The following is an 8563-nucleotide window of genomic DNA, read 5'->3' as shown; positions in this document are numbered from 1 at the left end:
AAGAAACTTCATCGCTAACGTCTATTCCAGCACTCCGTCGATTTGCGCCACTCCTCAGCTTTATTAAACATCTGCTTTCAGTACCGGACCTGGCAGCGCAACATGTCTGTAGTCGCATCGATATTTGTTGTTTCAATTAATTTTTGGTAGTACCAGCGAGCGTTTGGTCTCTATAAAAAGACGTACTAAAAGTGTTTAGTTAAAGCTTTATTGTATAAAGAACTACCTCAACTTCCACATTTTCTAGTAAAAATTCTGAACCAAATGGTTTTTCTCCTCACTTAATTTTTTTAAGACTTTGCTTTCCTGCGAATTTTCTTTTGAGGTTCCACTGAAAATAAGTATTTAAAGAAATTAAAGCAACTATTTGTTGAAGATATAGTACTTTTGCAAAATTTTTTCCTAATTCACGAAGTGAGCATTAAATTTGTTTTCCCTTTAAAATTATATAAAGTCAACGAACACCAGACTTATTTTTCCGTTAAAAATGTATAAAGCAACGAACAACAAACAAACAGCTGATGTGATATTACCGAGTAACGAAAAAATTATCATGCTTACCAGATTGATAGTTCGTTCGTTCGTTCATGTAAAAAACTAACGAATAACGACTAACGAATTAACAAGGCTGGTCTGAATACCCTATTATTTCGTTCTGGATAAGTAGGTTAAACTCCTACTCTTCCAGAATAGACCCCCATATCTATGTCCTGCGTGTAATGAGTCTTCGCATGACACTGGCCACCTTTTTGCCTGCCCCACCAACCCCACTCATCTGACACACCTCTCTCTCTTTGGTCCGACCCCGTCGAAACAACATGTTTCTTGGGCCTCCCGTTATATAACGTCGACGACAACCTAGATAAATCTTACCATCCTAACGGGGATTAGATAACCGTTCGAACAACAACAACACGCAAATAATTATCAAATCATTTTTTCCTTTCACTGAATTAAAATAAAAATGTTGGAACTGTAAATATACCAATAATTTCTTAAGAAAAGTGCAACTGCAAGAAATCTGTATACTTGAAACAAAAACTGGAACTTTTTTCTGTAAACACTGTTTTTATAATTTGCAGGTCAAGGAGTTGAAATTAAAAATATATTGAATGATGTATATGATATCATCTTCACTCAATAATTATAATGATTCCCTTATTTATATCAAAGGTATACAAATTTCTTTACCAATTATTCAGAAAATCGAATCCCCTATGTAAATTTAGATCGTTCTCTACAAGCCGGCACAAAGTCTTTTCATCACAATTCTCGTCATTATATTCGTGATTACTTTGTTCGTCGTCATCGGATGTAGTTGTTAACGAGTTCGAGGATCCCGTCAGAATTCCGCTGTTGCTGCAATTGTACATTAGAGTAGCTGATTCACCCATTTCAATATAGACATCTGTGTACACGACATAATTCAAATTTGAATGCTTCGGTTTGAAGTTGAGTAAGAATGAGCCCTCGGATGTATGCTTTACAACATTTTTTTCAAACATCTGCCCGATTCATTTTTAGACTTATTCAAGTTTGGCGAAGAAAGCACTTGATTTGCTTTAGCAGATGGATTATTGGATACTTCATGCGATATAGGTAATAGGCGTTTATTTTTCTAAACGGCTTCAAATGGTTTCAATGTACTCTTTGACTCCTTTTGTAAGCAGTCATAATTTTTAGTTAGATCTATATTTTTAGCAAAATTTATATTGCACGACTCGGTTGAAGTAAGGCATTTATAATCAAAGTTAATGCTTAGATTTATATCATTCAAATCAGCTTCATAAAACTGCTGTTGTAGATCTATTTGTGATTTTGTGCGATAACAGAAAGGTTGCGAATGTTCATCGGGATATGCCCTTAATGCATCATCATATATAATTTTTAGTGCCACTTTCTGTGCGATATATGTATGTAAGTTGACTTCATCATAAATATAATCCGTTTTCTCGTTTCTACCATTTGCCGGATCATTGCGTAACGTTTGAAGCGATCTCAAATCATTTATGTTTTTCAGTATTTTCAGTTCTTTTAAATTTTCTGGATGTAGTGGGTGGAGGTGGGGGTGGAGACGAAGGATGTTTTAATTTACCAAGTTGATGTGAATGTACTGTGTTAGTTGATACTTATAATTGTCCAACCTAGTTTATCGACCTTACTTACCTATAGTCAGTATATTAGAAACTATACGCTAGTGGGTCTCGTCTATAAATTGAGAATATTATATCATAAAAACGTTAAACTATATTTTTTATATGATAGAAATAAAGTTTACGGAAAAATTTTTTTCATTTTTGAAAATTTGACAATTTTTTTTTAATAAATAAAAAAAAAAGTCACCTCCGGGATTAGCAAGAATAGTTGTTAAATTAATTGAAGTTTTTTTTTAGGGAAAAAAATGGCGAACTTCCAAAAAAAAAGGCGATTTTAATTAAAAAACCTGATTATTTTATATAATTGATCAAATTTTTAAATTTTAGTATCTCATTTTCACTGCTTATATCTCCAAATGAAATTTATATAGCACGATAGTTGAATTAAACTTTGGTTTAAATTAAACTTATTGTTAAATGTTAATTTGTTTTTTAGAATAAGTAAGCAGAAAACGCACATTTTCACGTTTGCTCAAACAATGGCTCTTTCTTTTGAAGTTTTTGTTGCACTGCTTGCAAAAAAATTTAACAATTTAACACACACACATTCTTTGAAATATATTTTAAATTAATGATAAATTTTAAAACGCAAAAAAATAAAACAGCTTTCAATTACGTGTTATACTGTTAGTTGAAATGTAAGCAGAATTACTGAATAAAAATAAGACGACATTTTGGAAGGTCTTATAAATTTGGGTTACTTTACATAGGACTTTTCGGATCGATTTTGAAAGTATTAACAAATGTGAAAAGGGGTGATCCTTATATTATACTGAAAATATAATGAAAATTTGGAATAGAAAATCGCGCGATACAAATGAAAATTCTATTTCATTATTTAGGGGTCTTGTATAAATGGTTGGTTGCTTATCTTAGTACTTCAACTACTTGTATGCATTATTACCGATGCACATACAATTTTTAATTTTCAGTGTTTTTATTATTTAAATAAAGTGGATTTCCACTTTAATTCATTGAAAAATAAAAATAATAAACATAGAGCCACTCTATGCGTAAAAATACATCAATTTTATAATAATTAGTGAAAATTGTATGGAAAAACTACGATTTTACACCATTTTCAGGAGGCTGCCCTGGAGCCCCCCGTGGTCCTAGGGGGGAAAGGGGGCTATTATTCAAAAGCTCCATTCATTACCTTTCAAATGAGGGGGTAGCCAGGCCCCCCCCCCTTGCGCAAGACCTCTTCAAAATGGGATACTAAAGTTTCCCCAATTTTTTTCGTGTATTTTTCCGAAAAGTTCATTCAAAACCAAAAATTTAAAAAAAACGTCCCCAAAAGTCAATTTCTGCAAAAGTTATGGCTATTTGAAAATAAAAAAGCCATTTTTTTGAAAAATTCATAACTTTTTTGAAGTTGGACAAAAAATTTTGAAAAAATTCTCAAAAATGTTTTTCGAAGGGTAGAAAAGGATGGATAAGTTTCAGCAAAATCTAAAGGGGTCGGGTTCAAAAGTGGTCGATTTGGTATGGAATACCCCATATATGTATATTGGCCAGATAATACTGAGCGCTCTTTAATAGTACGAGAAACGTTCAACGAATTACCATTTTGTATAGGTTACGTGGATGGCACTGAAATAAAACTCACCGAATCCCCAATAAAAATCATGAAGCGTTATTTTCCAGAAATCATATATATGCAATTAAAGCTCAAATGGTTTGCGACTACAAGCTCAAAATCGCGATGTTGTCGTTGGCCACAGTGGCTCTACTCACGATGCAAAAATATTTAAAACCTGTTCAATAAACAAATATCAGCCAAGAGTTTTTTCAGGACAGGAGTGGATTGCTGGAGACTCTGTTTACCCCCTCAGTAACATTATTATAACACCTTACAGAAGCAACTCTTAACAATTTGAACTACCTAAAAGAAAAAAAATTCAACAAAGAGCATGCCTGGCTTACCAAACACCGTGTAAGAATTGAGCACTGTTTCGGCTTATTAAAAGAGCGATTTTGCAGTTTAAAAGAGCTCAGGATTCGAATTCGAAATAAAAGTAGTCAAAAATACTGTAACGAATGGATACTAGTATGCTGTATTCTTCACAATATACTACTTGATAACAGTGAAAATAAGAATTTCAACGAGAGTACAAATGAAGACATTTATGAAGAAGAAGTGGAAGAAACGATCTCAAATAGCTTTGAATTAAAAAGACAATCGTTATATCATCTTATGTTATGTCATTTGTACATTCTTAAAAATTATTATACAAAACATATAAAATTGTTATATATTATATTTGTACTTTAGTTCAATCATTGCCAGTCTTTCTTTTTGCCCTAACTCCAATTTTTTTATTTCAAAATCTTCATTTAACTTTTCTCTGTCCAATTCTTGCTTTAACTTTTCCAAATTTAACTTTTCTTTCTCAATTTCTGTTCTCTTTTCATTTGTATATCTTTAAGTTCACTAAGAATATTTTTGGAGCACGTTTATTCGCTTTTTCGAGGAACGACGGAATGGTAGGAGGAACTGTTGCTACCTCTGCTTATACAGTTGTCTATTCTGCTTTGTCGTTAAGTGAACCCGATGGTTCCGCATATGATTGTGATGATTCGGCTGAATTTCCACTACCTCTACAAGGTCTGCAAAATCGATGCAGTATTGTGACACTTCAGGGTTGCACGTCTCCACAACACAATTTTCTTCGGATTTACTCCCAAATAGAATCGAAAACCGATCATAATTCGGACACATTTGTGAAAGTTTTGCTGAAAGAACGGAACATTATTAAAAACAAAAAAAAGTTTCACTTAACATTATGGCCGTATTTACCTTTTATTGAAGAAACTTCATCGCCAACGTCTATTCCAGCACCTGTCGATTTGCGCCACGCTTTATTATACATCTGCTTCCAACAACCTTGCAGCGCAACATGTCCGTAGTCGCATCGATATTTGTTGTTTCAATTAATTTTTGGTAGTACAATTGGGCGTTTGGTTTCTATAAAAAGACGTATTAAAGTGTTTAGTTAAAGCTAATTGTATAAAGAACTACCTCAACTTCCACATTTTCTAGTAAAAATTCTAGAACCAAATGGTTTTTCTCCTCACTTAATTTTTTTAAGATATTTGTTTCCTGAATTTTCTTTTGAGGTTCCACTGCAAATAAGTATTTAAAGAAATTAAAAGCAACTATTTGTTGAAGATATACTTACTTTTGCAAAATTTTTCCTAATTCACGAAGTGAGCATTAAATTTGTTTTTCCTGTCTAAAATTATATAAAGCAACGAACACCAGACTTTTTTTCCGTTAAAAATGTATAAAGCAACGAACAACAAACAAACAGCTGATGCCGAGTAACGAAACAATTATCAAGCTTTAGGTGGATAGTTCGTTACTCGGTAAACGATATGTCTTTAATTTTACAAAAATCAAAATACATGTAAAAACTAATAACGACTAACGAATTAACAAGGCTGGTCTGAATACCCTTTTATTTCCTGGATATTGGGGTTAAACTCCTACTCTTCCAGAATAGACCGTTATCCAACATATGTCCTGCGTGTAATGAGTCTTCGCATGACACGGCCACCCTTTGCATGCCACACTCTGACACCCTTTTTCCTTTGGTCCGACCCCGTCGAAACAACATGTTTTTCCTCCCGTTATATAACAACGACGACAACCTAGATAAATCTTACCATCCTAACGGGGATTAGATAACCGTTCGAACAACAACAACACGCAAATAATTATCAAATCATTTTTTCCTTTCACTGAATTAAAATAAAAATGTTGGAACTGTAAATATACCAATAATTTCTTAAGAAAAGTGCAACTGCAAGAAATCTGTATACTTGAAACAAAAATTGGAACTTTTTTCTGTAAACACTGTTTTTTATAATTTGCAGACCAAGGAGTTGAAATTAAAAAATATATTGAATGATGTATATGATATCATCTTCACTCAATAATTATAATGATTCCCTTATTTATATCAAAGGTATACAAATTTCTTTACCAATTATTCAGAAAATCGAATCCCTATGTAAATTTAGATCGTTCTCTACAAGCCGGCACAAAGTCTTTTCATCACAATTCTCGTCATTATATTCGTGATTACTTTGTTCGTCGTCATCGGATGTAGTTGTTAACGAGTTCGAGGATCCCGTCAGAATTCCGCTGTTGCTGCAGTTGTACATTAGAGTAGCTGATTCACCCATTTCAATATAGACATCTGTGTACACGACATAATTCAAATTTGATTGCTTCGGTTTGAAGTTGAGTAAAATGAGCCCTCGGATGTATGCTTTACAACATTTTTTTCAAACATCTGCCTGATTCATTTTTAGACTTATTCAAGTTTGGCGAAGAAAGCACTTGATTTGCTTTAGCAGATGGATTATTGGATACTTCATGCGATATAGGTAATAGGCGTTTATTTTTCTAAACGGCTTCAAATGGTTGCTCAATGTACTCTTTGACTCTTTTGTAAGCAGTCATAATTTTTAGTTAGATCTATATTTTTAGCAAAATTTATATTGCACGACTCGGTTGAAGTAAGGCATTTATAATCAAAGTTAATGCTTAGATTTATATCATTCAAATCAGCTTCATAAAACTGCTGTTGTAGATCTATTTGTGATTTTGTGCGATAACAGAAAGGTTGCGAATGTTCATCGGGATATGCCCTTAATGCATCATCATATATAATTTTTAGTGCCACTTTCTGTGCGATATATGTATGTAAGTTGACTTCATCATAAATATAATCCGTTTTCTCGTTTCTACCATTTGCCGGATCATTGCGTAACGTTTGAAGCGATCTCAAATCATTTATGTTTTTCAGTTTTTTCAGTTCTTTTAAATTTTCTGGATGTAGTGGGTGGAGGTGGGGGTGGAGACGAAGGATGTTTTAATTTACCAAGTTGATGTGAATGTACTGTGTTAGTTGATACTTATAATTGTCCAACCCTAGTTTATCGACCTTACTAATAGGTAAAAATTTGAATCTTGTTGATTATATTCGTAAATAAAGTCTATAAATTGAGAATATTATATCATAAAATTATTAAATTATATTTTTTATATGATAGAAATAAAGTTTACGGAAAAATTTTTTTAATTTTTGAAAATTTGACTATTTTATTTTTAGATAAATAAAGAAAAAGTCGGCCCACTCCGGGATTAGCAAGGATAGTTGTCCAATTAATTGAAGTTTTTTTCAGAAAAAAAAGGCGAACTTCCAAAAAATGACGATTTTACTTAAAAAAACTGATTATTTTATATAATTGATCGTGTTAAATTTTTTGGGTTGGGTTTATTTAGTATCTCATTTTCACTGCTTATATCTCTTAAATGCGTGCACGGATTTTTTTAAATTTATATAGCACGGATAGCCAATGAATTAAACTTTGGTTTAAATGTAAATTTATTGTTAAATGTTAATTTGTTTTTAGATATAAGTAAGCAGAAACGCACATTTTCACGTTTGCTCAAACAATGGCTCTCTTCTTTTGAAGTTTTTGTTGCACTGCTTGCAAAAAATTTAACCAATTTAACACACACACATTCTTTGAAATATATTTTATTGAATTAATGATAAATTATGAATTTTAAATTGCAATTTTATGTACAATTTAATAAATAAAACAGCTTTCAATTACGTGTTATACTGTTAGTTGAAATGAAGCAGAATTACTGAATATGAACTGTCAAACGACGAAGAAAATAAGCATAAAAGGAAGACAGTAATAACCCAACGAATCAAAATGAAGGTCTTATATACATTTGGGTTACTTTTACATAGACCTCGTTTCGATCGATGGTTGAAAGTATTAACAAATGTGAAAAATTGGTGATCCTTATATTATACTGAAAAATATGAAAATTTGGAAATAGAAATCGCGCGATACAAAAATGAAAATTCTATTTCATTATTTAGAGGGTCTTGTATAAATGGTTGGTTGGGTTATCTTAGTACTTCAACTAATGCATTATTACCGATGAATATACAATTTTTAATTTTTCAGTGTTTTATTATTTAAATAAAGTGGGATTTCCACTTAATTCATTGAAATAATAAAAATAATAAACATAGAGCCACTCTATGCGTAAAAATACATCAATTTTATAATAATTAGTGAAAAACCTACGATTTTACATCATTTTCAGGAGGCTGCCCTGGAGCCCCCGTGGTCCTAGGGGGAAAGGGGGACATTATTCAAAAGCTCCATTCATTACCTTTTGGAAATGAGGGGGAACCAGGCCCCCCTTTGCGCAAGACCTCTTCAAAATGGGATACTAAAGTAAACATTCCCAATTTTTTGTATTTTTCCGAAAAGTTCATTCAAAACAAAAATTTAAAAACAACAGGTCGCCAAAAGTCAATTCTCACAAAAGTTATGGTTATTTGAAAATAAAAAGCCATTTTTTTAAT

At 32.2% G+C, this 8563-nt stretch overlaps 2 pseudogenes; both read right to left on the bottom strand.

The window, feature by feature from the left end:
* Positions 1–1187: 1187 nt before the first annotated feature.
* LOC126767280 (uncharacterized) lies at positions 1188–3054 on the bottom strand (annotated as a pseudogene).
* A 3087-nt stretch (positions 3055–6141) lies between these two features.
* LOC126767279 (uncharacterized) lies at positions 6142–7066 on the bottom strand (annotated as a pseudogene).
* Positions 7067–8563: the final 1497 nt, after the last annotated feature.

The sequence above is a fragment of the Bactrocera neohumeralis genome, unplaced genomic scaffold, assembly GCF_024586455.1.
Source record: "Bactrocera neohumeralis isolate Rockhampton unplaced genomic scaffold, APGP_CSIRO_Bneo_wtdbg2-racon-allhic-juicebox.fasta_v2 ctg5050, whole genome shotgun sequence".
NCBI lineage: Eukaryota > Metazoa > Arthropoda > Insecta > Diptera > Tephritidae > Bactrocera > Bactrocera neohumeralis.
The sequence above is the reverse complement of the archived record's forward strand: the minus strand, read 5'-3'. Positions and strand labels throughout refer to the sequence as shown.